Raw genomic sequence first — 15,710 nt, 5'->3', positions numbered from 1 at the left:
ATAATTCCCATGCAACTCATAACATACCAAATGAACCTAATTATTTCTAGCACTTCTTTTTACAAGGTGAAAGAACAAATCCTTTGCAGAAACTTGAAATAAAAAGACATCCTTTAGGGTTTGATTTGGGGGAGGTAAAATGCAAAGGCTGTCAGGTTTGAACATTCTGTTAAACAGGAAAATGGGTTACTGTGAAACAAGATTTGTTTCCCTATTTAACCAAAGTGACAACAAAAAAGTAAAATAGAAATTAATATGATTGTAAGAAAAAGACTTAGTTCCTTTAAAAATGAGAAGACTTGTCTTCCAAAACAATAAAGGATAAGGTCAACATAAACATCAATGAGGATAATATTCTGATATGACATAGAATCTTTGTCTTCTAGGCAGAATACTCAGATGGTTAAAAAAAGTTTTTATAACCTGCTATTAAGAGCAGACCAGGCACCCAACCAAGCTGGAGCTCTGCCAAATTATAGATAAAGGTTCAAATAATCCTGCATATCCTAAAAGAACCCTATCAAGATAAGCAAATGCCAAGAGACCAAAAACAACAGAAAATTATAAAGCATATGAGGAAACCAGAAGCTATGGATAACCCAAACATCCAATTTAAAAAGCAAGAGGAGATGCAGAACTTGGAGCAATTAGTCAAAGAAGTACACACAAACATCACAGTCATGGCTCAGGATATAAAGGACATGAAGAAGACCCTAGAGGAGCATAAGGAAGAATTTGCAAGAGTAAATTTTAAAATAGTGGATCCAGATTCCGTTGATCAAATTAAAAATATTCTTGACACATATAACAGCAGATTTGAAGTGGTAGAGGAATGAATTAGCAAACTTGATGACAGAATGATGAATTGTGAAAGCACAAAAGAATGAATGGTGAAAAAAAATTGAAAAATTTGATCTCAGGGAAATTATGGACGTCATAAAGCACACACATATAAGAATCATTGGTGTTCCAGAAGGTGAAAAGAAGAGTAAAGGGTTAGGAAGAGTATTCGAAGACATTGTTGGGGAAAACTTCCCAACCCTTCTAAATGACATAAATATGAAAATCAAAGGTGCCCAATGAAATCCAAATAGAATAAATTAAAAAAATAAAAAAATAAAAAATAAAAACAAAAAACAAAAAAAACCCACTCCACAATTTTCTGATCAGATTGCCAAATGCTGAAGAGAAGGAGAAAGTTCTGAATGCAGCAAAAGAGAAGTGATTCACCACATACAGGGGAAACAACATAAAACTAAGTACTGACTACTCAGCGGGCACCATAGAGATGAGAAGGCAGTGGTATGGCATATTTAAAATTCTGAAAGAGAAAAGTTGCCAGCTAAAAATTCTTTATCCAGCAAAGCTTAACATTTTCACAGACAAACAAATGCTGAAAGAATTTGTTAACAAGAGACCTACCCTACAAGAAATACTAAAGGGAGCTCTACTGGCAGAGAAAAAAAAGATAGGAGAGACAAGCCTGGAGAAGGGCACAGAAATGAAGAGTATTAATAAGGGCAACTTAAAGGAAATAGGACAACTTAAAGGAAATAAAGAGAGAGAGGGAAAAAATAGATCTGACAAATTAAAAACCAAAGGATAAGGTGGCTGATTCAAGAACTGCCTTCACAGTAATAACATTAAATGTGAATGAATTAAACTCCCCAATTAAAAGATATAGATTGGCAGAATGGATTAAAAAATATGAGCCATCAATATGCTGTTTATAAGAGACTCATCTTAGACCCAGCAACAAAGAGATTGAAAATGAAAGGATGGAAAAAAATATTTCACACCAGCTACAGCCAGAAGAAAACAGGGGTAGCAATACTAATTTCAGAAAATACAGACTTTAAATGCAAGGATGTCATACGAGACAAAGAAGGACACTACATACTAATAAAAGGAACAATTCACCAAGAAGAAACAACAATAATAAATGTTTATGCACCCAATCAAGGTCCCCCAAAGTATATCAGACAAACATTGGCAAAACTGAAGGAAGCAATGGACATTTCCACAATAATTGTGGGACACTTCAATACACCACTCTCTCCTATAGATAGATCAACCAGATAGAGGACCAATAAGGAAACTGAGAACCTAAACAATATGATAAATGAATCAGACTTAGCAGACATATATAGAACATTTTACATCCCAAATTATCAGGATATACATTCTTCTCTAGTGCTCATGGAACTTTCTCCAGGATAGATCATATGATGGGGTATAAAACAAGCTTCAATAAATTTTAAAACATTGAAATTATTCAAAGCACATTCTCTGACTGCAATGGAATGCAACTAGAAGTCAATAACCATCAAAGATCTAGAACATGCACAAATATCTTGAGGGTAAGCAACACTCCTAAACAATCAGTGGGTCAAAGAAGAAATTGCAAGAGAGATTGCTAAATATTTAGAGATGAATGAAAATGAGAATACAATGTATCAAAACATGGGATGCAGTGAAGATGATATTGAAGGGGAATTTATAGCTCTAAATGCATACATTTAAAAAGGAAGAAAGAGCTAAAATCAAAGAACTAATGGAACAACTGAAGAAGCTAGAAAATGATCAGCAAACTAATCCTAAAGCAAGTAGAAGAAAAGAAATAACAAGGATTAAAGCAGAAATAAATGATATGGAAAACAAAAAAACAGTAGAATACATAAAACCAAAAGTTGGTTCTTCAAGAAGATCAACAAGATCAACAAACCCTTAGCTAGACTGACAAAGTCAAAAAGAGAGAAGACCCAAATAAACAGAATCAGAAATGAGAGGGGGGACATCACTGCGGATCCCAAAGGAATTTTAAAAATCATAAGAGGATACTATGAACAATTGTACGCCAACAAACTAGACAATTTAGAGGAAATGAATAATTTCCTGGAAACACATGAACAACCTAGACTGACCAGAGAAGAAATAAAAGACCTCAACAAACCAATCACAAGTAAAGAGACCCAATCAGACATCAAAAAGCTTTCTACAAATAAAAGCCCCGGGGCCAGATGGCTTCACAGGGAAATTCTACCAAACTTTCTGTTAGGTTTTCGATCGGGAAGAGAAGAGAGAAAAGCTCTATCAAAGGAGCTTTTATTATCCCGCGGTGCTCGGGCGGGCTGAAGACTAAGATGGCGACAGCCCTGAACCAGGGGAACAGTAGGGCTTATAAAGGATCATTGGCGGGAAGTTCTTTGATCGGGGACAGGGAGACTGGCGGGTCTATGTTGGCATTTTCCCAGTGGCTACTTTGGGGAAGTGGGTACCTGGAGAGATTCCACTGGCCTGTTTGAAAGTGGGGCCTTTGGGAGCAGTATAGTTTAAAATTTTAAAGACTATCACAAGCTTGCAGAATTCCTGAGGGTGGGGGTGGGGTGACAGCGCAGGGCCTAAACCTAACATTTTCCAAAAAGAACTGACACCATTCCTACTCAACTGACATCATTCCTTTCTTCAAAAAATTGAAGGAAATAGAAGACTACCTAACTCATTTTATGAAGCTAATGTCACTCTAATATCAAAACCAGATAAAGATGCTACAAGAAAGGAAAACAGGCCAATCTCCCTAATGAATATAGATGCAAAAATTCTCAACAAAATACATGCAAATTGAATCCAAAGACACATTAAAAGAATTCTACACCACGACCAAGTGGGGTTCATTCCTGGCATGCAAAGGTGGTTCAACATAAGAAAATCAATTAATGTAATTCAACACATTAACAAACCAAAAGGGAAAAATCAAATGATTGTCTCAATAGACACTGAAATGCATTTGACAAAATTCAACATCCTTTTTGATAAAAGCACTTCAAAAGGTTGGAATTGAAGGAACCTTCCTCAATATGATAAAAGGCATATATGAAAAACCCACAGCCAGCATAGTACTCAGTGGTGAGAGGCTGAAAGCCTTCCCCCTAAGATCAGGAACAAGACAAGGATGCCCACTGTCACCACTGTTATTCAATATTGTGCTAGAAGTTCTAGCCAGAGCAGTTTGCCAAGACAAAGATATAAAAGTTACCCAAATTGGAAAGGAAGAAGTAAAACTGTTATTATTTGCAGATGGTATAATCTTATATTTGAAAAATCCTTAGAATTTGACCACAAAGAAACTTGAGCTAATAAACAAATTTAGCAGAGTGGTGGGATATAAGATTAATGCACCTAAGTTGGTAATGTTCCTATACACTAGTAATGAACTAACTGAAAAAAAAATTTTTAAAAAATCCATTCACAACAGCAACTAAAAAAAAATCAAGTACCTAGGAATAAACCTAACCAAGGATGTAAAAGACCTCTACACAGAAAATTATAAATTTTACTAAAAGAAATAAAAAAGGACTTAAATAGGTAGAAAAATATTCCATGCTCGTGGACAGGAAAACTAAACATTGTTAAGATGTCAATTCTACCCAAACTGATCTACAGATTCAACACAATTCCAATCAAAATTCCAACAACTTACTTTGCAGACTTGGAAAAACTAGTTATGAAATTTATATGGAAGGGAAGTGGGCATTGAATTGTCAAAAACATCTCAAAAAAGAACAGAGTGGGAGGACTTACACTTTCAGACTTTGAAGCCTACCATAAAGCTACAGTGGTCAAATCAGCATGGTATTGGCGTAAAGACAGACATATTTATCAATGGAATTGAATTGAGAGCTCGGAAATAGACCCACAGGTATACGGTCAACTAGTTTTTGATTGGGCCCCCAAATCCACTGAACTGGGACAGAAGAGTCTCTTCAACAAATGGGACTGGGAGAACTGGATAGCCAAAACAAAAAGAATGAAAGAGGACCCCTACCTCATACCTTATGTAAAAATTAACCCAAAGTGGATCAAAGACCTCAATATAAGAGACAATAACATAAAACTCCTAGAAGATAATGTAGGGAAACATTTTCAAGACCTAATATCAGGAGGTCGCTTCTTAGACCTTACACTCAAAGCACAAGCAACAAAAGAAAAAATAGATAAATGGGAACACCTCAAAATCAAAAGCTTCTGGACCTCAAAGGAATTTGTCAAAAAGGTGAAGAGGCAGCCAACGCAATGGGAGAAAATATTTGGAAACCATGTATCTGATAAGAGACTAATACCTTACATATATAAATAAATCCTACAACTCAACACCAATAATACAAACAGCCCCATTTTAAAATGGGCAAAAGATATGAAAAGACATTTCTCTGAAAAGGGAATACGAATGGCAAAAAACGCATGAAAAAATGTTCATCTTCACTAGCTATTAGGGAGATGCAAATCAAGAACACAATGAGATATCATCTCACACCAATAAGAATGGCTGCCATCCAACAAACAGGAAACTATAAATGCTGGAGAGGATGTGGAGAAATTGGAACTCTTATTTATAGCTGGTTGGACTGTATCATGGTACAGCCACTCTGGAAGACAGTTTGGAGGTTTCTCAGAAAACTAGGTATTGAATTACCCTATGATCCGGCAATTCAACTTCTCAGTATATACCCAGAAGATTTGAAAGCAGTGACATAAGCAGACATTTGTACAACATGAGCAGCATTGTTCAGCAACTGTCTGAATAAATTTGAATAATCTGAATAAATCTGAATAAATCAAATAAATTTGATAACTAGTTTATTCTTCAGACTCCTAATTATGCCTAGGAGTCACCTCCAGAGACCGTCTTCTGTTGCTCAATTGTGGACTTTCTCTCTCTAAGCCTAACTCTGCAAATAAATTCATCATCCTCCCCCTTAAGAGATGGAAAAGTCCAAGTGTCCTTCAACAGACAAGTGGATAAACAAAATGTGATACATACATATGATAGAATGCTATGGAGCAGTAAGAAGGAACAAGATCCTGAAATATAGCAACATGGATGAACCTTGAAGATATAATTCTAAGTGAAATAAGTCAGGCACAAAAGGAGACATATTGTATGTTACCACTTCTATGAACTCCCTGAATAATATAAAATCAATGTCTTATAATGGAGAATATTGGGGCCTAGTGACAGACAGTAGCTGGTGAGGGGGAATGATAATCTAATACATTCAGATATGTTAATAATGCTGAATTCAAGGGTATGGTAATGGATAGGAGTGATGATTGTTTGTTAATGGGATTATAAGTATCAGAGCTGTATTGAAGGCGAATAGGATTGATAGGGGTCGTTTGAAGGCATATATCCCACAAATCAGCACTACAAATACAAATAGGTGCTTGCATGATATACTTCTAAGGTATGACACTAGTGCAGAGAGTTGACAACAGAAGGGTATATCGAAAATCTACATATTGCATACTAAGGATTTTATTAATAGGAATACCATACTAGTATTACCCAAATACTAGGGACAAATAATTGAGGGCTGACAGGGGCTATAAGATGTTTTGGTCATAAGAATTGTTTAAAATGGAGAGTGATGAGGATTGTACAGCTAAGTGATGATAATGTGAGATTTATGGATGGATTATCGTGGACATAACATACGCTATGTGAATTTAGGAACCCCCTGATATTGAGGCTTGCTTGGGTGAAACTTATGGTTATAAAGGAGAGGCTAAGCCCACCTATAATTATGCCTAGGAGTCACCTCCAGAGAACCTCTTTTGTTGCTCAATTGTGGACTTTCTCTCTCTAAGCCTAACTCTGCAAATAAATTCATCATCCTTCCCCTGACATGGGACAAGACCCCCAGGATGAATTAGCCTTCCTGGAGGCATGGGACATGGATTCTGGGAATGAGCTGGACCCTGGCATCAAGGGGTCGAGAATGTCTTTTGACCAAAAGAGGGGAAAGAAAGGCAACAAAATAAGGTTTTAGTGGCTGAGAGAATTCAAATAGAGTCAGGAGGCTGTCCTGGAGGTTACTCCTATGTCAGATTCACCTAGATATGCCAAATGACCACAATATGATAAGCCAAAGTCAATAGTAGTCCTGAAAACCTTAAAGAATACCCAGATCTCTATCTGAGACTCTATAAAAAGTTTCACTTACTAAGTTTATTCTTCAGAGACTTGAATCCTTTAGAGTGCTCCTATGCCAGTTAAGTCACAAAACCCAGAGGCAATAGCCTCTTCAAGAACATCAACCAGATATGTCCCCTTTCCTCATAAGGTTGACACCCCTTTTCCACATGAACAGGTTAGGGTGGCCACTGCCTAGACATCACTGAAGATTGGGAAAGTGATTAAACTAGAGGAAGTGGTAGCAACAGACAAGAAGGAATTTAACAAAGGATTATGAATATTGAATCTTTATATAATTTTCTTTTTCTTAGTTGCTAGGATACTAGAATAGCTAGAAGGCAAGAATTGAAATGGTGGAACCGTAACAGATAGCATCCTTTGAAATTTGTTCTATAGCTACTTGTTACACTGTAATTTGAAAGCTATCATCTTTCTGTATATATGTGAGATTTTACAATAAGGAAATAACTGAAACTATGGTATTATAACTTATAACAACTTTGGAAATTTCCTGTATATCTACTTGTTAAATCATACTTTGAAAGATATTACCTTTTTGTATATGTGCTATATTTCATAATAAGGAAATAACTGATACTGTCAGACTGTAACTATATTTTTTGAAATTTGTTCTGTAACTACTTGTTAAATTGCACTTGGAAAGTTATCACTTCTATGTATACATGCTATATTCAACAATAAAAAAATATGATTAAAAAAGTAGAAAGGGAAGAATAAAGAAGCAAAGGTAGATCCAGAACATCCAGCCCCATTAGCATGAAAATTACCTAACATACAAATGATTTAATAATAAGGGAGTAAAAGTTGCCAAGTTAATCATTCCAATCCCCTTTGCCAATGTCCAGAGAATGATAAAGAGACAGGATAATCTCACACACAAAATACATTTCCACCTAGAGCGGTCTTCAAATATATATTGTTTCATTAACAAAGGGGGTTTATTTAAATGAGAAAGTGACTTTTATTGCAAATAAAGGTAAAAGTATTGTTTTCAAAAAAATTAAAATAAACAGAGGGATACAAGTGCTGGAGAAAATGTGGAGAGAGGGATGTACCTATTCCCTATTTGTGGAGAACTAGAATGGTGCAGCCCAGCTGGAGGGCAGTGTGGTGGTTCCACATGAATCTAAGTATGGGGTTGCCATATGGTTCTGCAACCCTGTTATTGGGTATATACGTGGAAGAACTGAAAACAAGTTCATGAATGGACATCTGCACGGTGGGGTTGATGGCAGCAGTATTCACGATTTGTAGTGGATGGAGGTGGCCTAAGGGTACATTGACTGATGAATGGAATGGCGAACTGTGGTGTATACACACAATGGAATATTGAGCTGCTACAAGAAGGAATGAAGTTGTGAGGTAAGCAACTAGATGAATGGACATTGAGGACAGTATGTTGAGTGAAATAAACCAGAAATGAAAAGATCGACATTATAAAGCCACACTAGTATGGACTAACTATAATGTGGAAACTCTGAGAACTGAATCTGAGAGCATAGGTTATCAGGGGAAGGCTTATTGTAAAGGTTCCTAGACTGTAAGCTCTTACAGCAGTCACATCTATTCCTGAGTTGTAACGGCTATTTCTAAATTCTGAGATGCTGAGCTCTTGTGTATAACCTGGTTGGTCCCTGGAACTTCAGGTATCTCTGTGACACCTGAGACTCAGAGCCAGAGTCCGGCAGCTATGAATGTCAGCATTACCCCATACAGAAAATGTTAAAGAGTCTGAAAAAGAGACCAATTTTAATTAGAGATATGAACAAAATGGTCTTGGTTAGGACTAAGGTGAATCAGACTAAAGAGTAAAGGATGGTATTGGTGGTGTTTTAAAACTTCAACTTCTGTGTGAAGCCAAAGGAAGAGATGTTTCTAGGTGCAAAATCTACATTTTTTGTAGCACACTATATAATTTAACCTTGTATGGTCAGTTTATTCAAACACCATAATTACATGGAATTTTGAGTAGGGAGTGAAATCTGGTTGGTTTGTACAGGTTGATGTGAAGCTCTGATATATCCCAGAGTAATTTGGGCAGAGAATAAAAATGGTTTTGCAAAGTCCCTTGAGATACTGGGGGGACATGTGGAAATATTAAACTTCTCCACCTGGGGAATTACTGATATTCTCACAAGCATTGGACTACCAATTTAGAAGGCCAAGCCCTTCATCTTGGGGCTTGCCCTTATGAAGCTTGTTACTGCAAAGAGAGGCTAAGCCTACTTACAATTGTGCATAAGCGTCACCCCCAGAGGGGGTGTTTTTGTTGCTCAGATGTGGTTTCTCTCTCTAAGCCAATTCAGCAGATAAACTCACTGACAATGTGGTACATGACTCTCGGCGATAAGCTTGGCCCTGGCATTGTGGGATTGAGAAAGACTTCTGGACCAAAAGGGGGAAGACAAATGAAACACAAAAAAGTTTCAGTGGCTGAGAAATTTCAAATAGAGTCGAGAGGTCATTCTGGAGGTTATTCTTATGCATTATGTAGCTATCCCTTTTTGGTTTTTAGTATATTGGAATAGCTAGAAGGAAATATCTGAAACTGCTGCTTGAAGATGATTGTGTAACTATCTAGCTTACACCGTGTGACCATGTGATTGCGAAAACCTTGTGGCTCACACTCCCTTTATCCAGCATATGGACAAATGAGTAGAAAAATGAGGACGAAAAGTAAATGAATAATAGGGAAGAATGGGGGTATGGGATGTTTTACGTGTTTTTTTATTTAATCTTTATTCTTATTCTTTTTGTGTGTGTCACGGACCAAGAAGGCTTTTGTAGCCGAAGGACTAAAGAAAGTGCTGGACATGTTCTGAGACATGAGCTTTTATTTTGGGGCTTACCTACAGGATGGGAAGTCGGTCATGTTGCCCTGAAATCAGGAGCTTCTCTGAATGGAATCAGGAGCTGCTCTGAATGCCGGCGTGTTCAGAGCACAATGTGGAAATAGTCTGCACTTTCGGGGGCTGAATAAGTGGTTATAAGGGCTCAACCTTCCAACAGGTATGAGAGCATAAGGCAGGGAGCAGGGTCACGCAACATAGGGAGGGACTGATTGTAATCCACAGGGAGGAAGGGAGGATTATAGATTATCTTGTAGACAACAGTATCTCAGGGAGTCTCAGGGAGGAGGCAGTTTCGGGTATAGATTGCATTTAGCACCTGATATTACAAGGAAAATAAGGTCAAACCTTAACTGTCCTAGGTCAAGCAAACTACTGTGTGCAGTCTTCAAGACCCTTGGGGGCCCGGGCTTCTGGAGTGTGGTAATGAAAATGTTCAAAAATTGATTGTGGTGATGAATACACAACTATATAACGGTACTGTGAACAAATGATTGTACACTGTGGATGACCATATGGTTTGTGACTATATCTCAATAAAATTGAATTAAAAAAAAAAAAAGTCATCAGACCTCCCCAGGAGAGGAAAAAATGTATTGACAACAAAACATTGAAACTCCCCTCCCCTATCACTGTTGATAACAAATCTCCACACCTTTGTGTTACAAGACCCTGCTGAAACTGTTCTCACATCCACCTTTTCCTAACCCTCATAAACCACCCCGACACCCTTTGCTTTTGTGGGGCATTAGCTTCCATCTTTCCCAGCCGGCCGCCGCCATGAAACAAATCACCTCCTGTAAGCAAGTCCTATTAAACTCATATCTAACTCCACGCTGGCATGTTCTTCAGTCCTCGGGCTAAGCTGGGTTGCAACAATATTGTAGAATAATACCTGAAATTACAGAAACTCAATTAGTCTCACTCCTGTTTACAGTTACCTCACCCTTGTTTATACTTACTATTATAATGGTCATTCTAGACTAGCTCAGCCTTGTGTATACTTACTATTGTAGTGGTAACGACTCCGTCCCCCACCCCCTTGATTGACTCCAGAAAAACCCTGAGGTCCTTAGCAGATTTTTGGCTTTCTGATCTCCTGCTTCTTCTTTGTGTAGCATTAAGCTCTTTTTCTCTTGGAAACCCCAGAGTCATGGATTGGCTGTTATGCACACTCAGCAGAGAACCCACTGCTTTTGTCTGGTATCAATTGTGGTACTCATCAGCTTTTTTAAATTTGCAGTTTATGGGGATTTATTTTCTCAGTCTAAATACTCACTTTTGCACCTAATTTTGCATGAGCAATTTTATATTCTTTTTTTCTTTCAGAGCTCTTTCAAGTTCTTTTTACAAATTTCAGGCTCCATAAAAAGTTTACACAGTCCTGATGTAAAATGCTTTTCTTACATTATGTATCTGTCAAAAAAAAAAAAGATTGAAAAGCTTTTCTTCCAGCTCCAGAATTCTCTAACTCCCTGGGAAACCAGCCCTGCCTCCCTCCCCCCATCAGCTGTGACTGACAAAGAGGAAGTCCTTTCTTGGAGCTTATCCAAGTCTTTCCCGCTGTCCTTGGAGCCCATGGCAAGGGGAGGGAAAAGAATAGGAACAAAGGCCTCAAAAGTAGGAAATAGAACCGAGGACCTCTCCCAGTAATAACAACAGTAGACACCACATGGAGCTTTCTTTATTTATTTAGTATCTCTAATCCTCCCAGCAAGGGAGACTCAGCGAGGTGAACCGACTTGCCCAAGGTCACACAGCTCTGCTCTTGGCGGCCCCCTTCTTCCTGGTCACCTCAGACTTCTTGTGTTCCTAAAGAACTTACCTTCCCACGTACTGTCCCGTCCTGTTTGGGAAGAAAATTCTCCCTGGTTCTTCAGCTTCCTGCTCAAAGGACACTTTCTCTCTCCCTCTCTCTCCCTCTCTCTCTCTCTCTCTCTCTCTCTCTCTCTCTCTCTCTCTCTCCTCTCACTCTACCCAGTTTAATTGGCCTCGCTCTCTCCATAGTATTTCAGGTAAATGCACACAGGACTTGTTACAGCGCTGCTGGCACACAGCTCGATTGCAGTTCTGGCCCCATAATTTTCTGAAATTATATTGTTGGTTTACGTGTTTATTCATTGACTAGAACACAAGCTCCACAAGGATGGCAGCTTGCCTGTCCCATTCACCCTTGAATCCCCAGCTCCTGGCACAGGACTTGACACAAGATGGGTGCTCACTAATTGCTTTCTGTGTAACCACTACCTCAAAGTTCTGCTGTAAGGTCCCAAGTCCTGGAGAGCAAAAAGTGAATCGGCCACATATGTATCCATCAGCCAATCAACAGCAGCAACGTTTGTTTAATCTATTGTTGACACCTGGGTTCTCTTGTTTCCTTCAGGCCAGTGGGGGAGGGTCTCAGTGGGCGGGGGGGGGGGGGGCTTAGACCCCTCCACTTCCCAGCCCCTTCTTCACCCCTCTTCCGGGGTTGGCACACAGTTCACTCACCTGCAAGTCTGACCTCCCTTGGCACACCTGAGCAACCAGGAGGCAGGTGTGATGGGAGGCCGGGGATCAGGGTCTCACCGCGCCATAAAGATCATCCACACAGATGTTCAGGGAGAGCCCGCGGGACCCTAGGTGGACCCATCTCGGCCCTAAGGCCCTTGGAGAACCGGAGCAGGCAGGCACAATGGGTTCAGGGTGCAGGGGCGGACAGAGCACAGGTTAAGGCCAACCTGGCACCGTGCATTCCACGGCCACCCGCCCAGAAGGTCTGATCGGCTGCCCCGGAGCTTGTGTTCTTAACTAGCTCTCCAGGAACACAGGGACTCGTTGGAGAAATTTGGCAACCTTGGAAACCAAGCAAAACTTGGCCCCAGCTTCCCACTTACTTGTGGCCTTGGTCAAGAGTTTCTTGTTTCACCTCTCTGGGCCTCAGTTTACTTCTCTGTAAAATGGGGAAACTAATGCTGACCTCAGAGGACTGGTACGAGACTTGGAGATGTATATGCAAAAGTCTTGGCATACTGCAGTTGAATCAGTAAATGGCAGCAAGTTATCTTTATCACAGAATCAAAGCAAAAGCAGTGAAACAAACTCAGCCCCCCCCCTCACCCAGCAGCACTTCTCCAGTGGCCACAAACCCTCCTCACACACTCAAGAATCTGCCCAGCCTCCCTTCCACCATATCTTTTCCTTGCTATCCCATTATTTCAGGTGATTCAGATTTCCTGGGACGGCTTAATCACAACCAATTAGATCATCTTCTGTAACAGGCATTTATACTTCCATTGAATTTATATTTCCTTCCACCTAAAAGGTCATCCCTTTTAATAAAGATAATTTACTAAATGTACAAGGAAATTGGGCTGAATTTTAATACTTCATGAGCTGATTCACCTATGCAAATTCATAAATGGGCAATAAACTTCCTTATACTGTGTGGTCCAGTTCTGATTTGCACACACCCTCATAAGGGGTTCAAGATCTCCCATCTTGCTGATGCCTGCTTTCTCCTCAGTCAGCAGTGGCACCTCAAATCAGTTCCTGGGACCAAGCACAGACTTTGAGTACAGAAACGCAGGCTTGAGTTCAAATTCTGGCTCTCCTCACCTTGGCTGGCCTCCACAATCTTCACACCAGCCTGTTTGGGTCTCTTTGTAGTTATCTCCATGTGTTTTGTGCACTTTTTGTGTTTTCCATCCTTTGAAGGCAGGGATTTGGTCTCAGACAGGCCCTTGTGATGGGAGCCGAGTGGGGACCTTGGCCAACCCTGCCCCGCCCCCAGGAGTCTGCCTGGAAGGCAGAAGTGAGCCAGATTTGGGCTGGTGCTACATGACCTGCACAGCCACTGCTCCAAAGTCTCCCTCGCCAAGCACAGCTCCCCATGACCCACTGAGGGGCAGCCTGGAGCCCCAGTTAAGAGCCCAGCCTGGCTGGGTCCCACTAGCCGAAACGTTGGACACATTCCTGCAGCTCCACATCCAAAACCTTATGAATAGTAGCTTCCACTCATTCATTTATTCAGTGCATGTTTATTGAACACCTACTATGTGCCAGGTACTGTTTTAGGCCTTGGGGATAAATTAGTGAACCAAAGAGATGAAATTCTTTGCCCTCCAGAAGTTTGCATTCAATTCTGGTAGAGGAAAGAGACAAAAAACAGGGTGAAGAAAGGAAATATAGATAGAGAAAAGTGCTAAGGAGAAGAGCTCAGCAGGGAAGGGAAGCCTGGGCAAGTGTTGGAAGATTCGTTGCAGACACCCGTTCATTGAATTCTCACAACCATGTCTCCGATGAGAAGCCTGAGCTCTAGAGAGGGTGAGTGACTTGCCTAAGGTCATACCGCTTAGACAGTTAGCAAAGCCAGAAATTTGAACCCAGGTCAAATCTTTTAAAAGTGACTCCTGAGAGCGTGAACACGCCCCGAAATCAATGCAGTCTATGCGATCCGCGTTTTATTTCAACAATAAAAGAAACAAAAAAGCTCTAAGTACATATTATGATACAGTTTTATTGAGGAATATAATAAACATACATATCATCTTCCATATGATTTTAACAGCCTGCGGAGGAGAATTTAGAAAAGCGTCCGGGTCTGCTGAATGGTTGGGTGTTGGGGAAGAACTGACCCAGCGCAACCCCCTTAACTCCCAGATGAGGTCACTGCGCTTCTGCAAGGTGAATCGAGGTCACGCGTAGACGCGGCGGTAGGAGCAGAACCGGATTCGCCACATTCCCGGGCCGCCCCAGCTAAACCTCGGTCGCGCTTTAATCCTCGAGGTTGGGCGGCTCGAGCGGGCACGGGCCGCCAGGGGGCGAAGGCGTGCAAGGAACCCAGGTAAGCCGGCGACCCGGCGTCCCCTGGCCGTGACGTCACCACGCGGGATCGGGGCTGCAGGTGGAAAAGGCAGAGACGAGGAAGGACTTTGATGGAGGAAGAAAGGGCAGGAGAAAAGCAACCGAAGTTAGGAAGTCTGCACATCCTGCCCTCCCTGGTTTCAATCTGGCCTTCTCCAGTATCCTCTTCACATTTATCCTCCGGACCTCTCTAAATCAAAACCCTGACCTTGTCACCATCCGTAAAACTTTTTAATGAGATACCCACCATTGTTTACAGGAAAAACAAAACAAAACAAAAACTAAACACAGGTCCTACGTGATCTTGGCCTGGCCTAATTCCAGGCCAACTCTCCTACAAACACCTCTGGAATCACATTGAAGTAGGAATTTCAGCTTCCTGAATGCATCTTACTCTTTCTTCCCCGTGAGCCCTAAAATGTTTGGACCTTCCACCTGGAATCCTTTGTGCACCAGGTCAATCTGGGGAAATCGTACTGTCTTTCACTCATGTATTACCTCCTCTCTGAAACCTTTCCTGACATAACACCCCTCTCCAGGAAAGAAGAGGTTCCTCCTGTGTTGCCGCTGCCTGAACTTCCCCCTTCATGTTGCATAATAAATATCTGGCCAGGCCTTGCTTCCCCAGCACCCATCACAGAGCAAAGCAAATGCACAGCTCATGAAATGTTTTCCGAATTTATGTAGGAGGCTGTGCAGGGTTCAAACCCTACCACTTATTTCGTTACCTCAGGCCAGTAATTACCTGGCTTGTTGTGAGGAGTAAGTGGATTCATGCATGGAAAACTGCATAGAACATTGCCTGAAACACTGTAAGCACCCAAGAAACGTGGACTTCGTCATCATTTCCAGAGTGGCCAATGTACATCACTGCTCTTTTAAGGGACCTGCCCACTTCCGTATCTAAGCGGAAGTGCCTGCTCAGCGTTCCGGAAGTGAACTCAAAGCCCCTCAAAAACATGGCCGCGCAGCGTTCTCCGGAAGTGGTCACAGGAATCTCCGTGACGCAGAACGAGTTA

This window comes from Choloepus didactylus, chromosome 8 (genome assembly GCF_015220235.1).
Source record: "Choloepus didactylus isolate mChoDid1 chromosome 8, mChoDid1.pri, whole genome shotgun sequence".
In the NCBI taxonomy this organism is placed as follows: domain Eukaryota; kingdom Metazoa; phylum Chordata; class Mammalia; order Pilosa; family Megalonychidae; genus Choloepus; species Choloepus didactylus.
The sequence above is the reverse complement of the archived record's forward strand: the minus strand, read 5'-3'. Positions refer to the sequence as shown.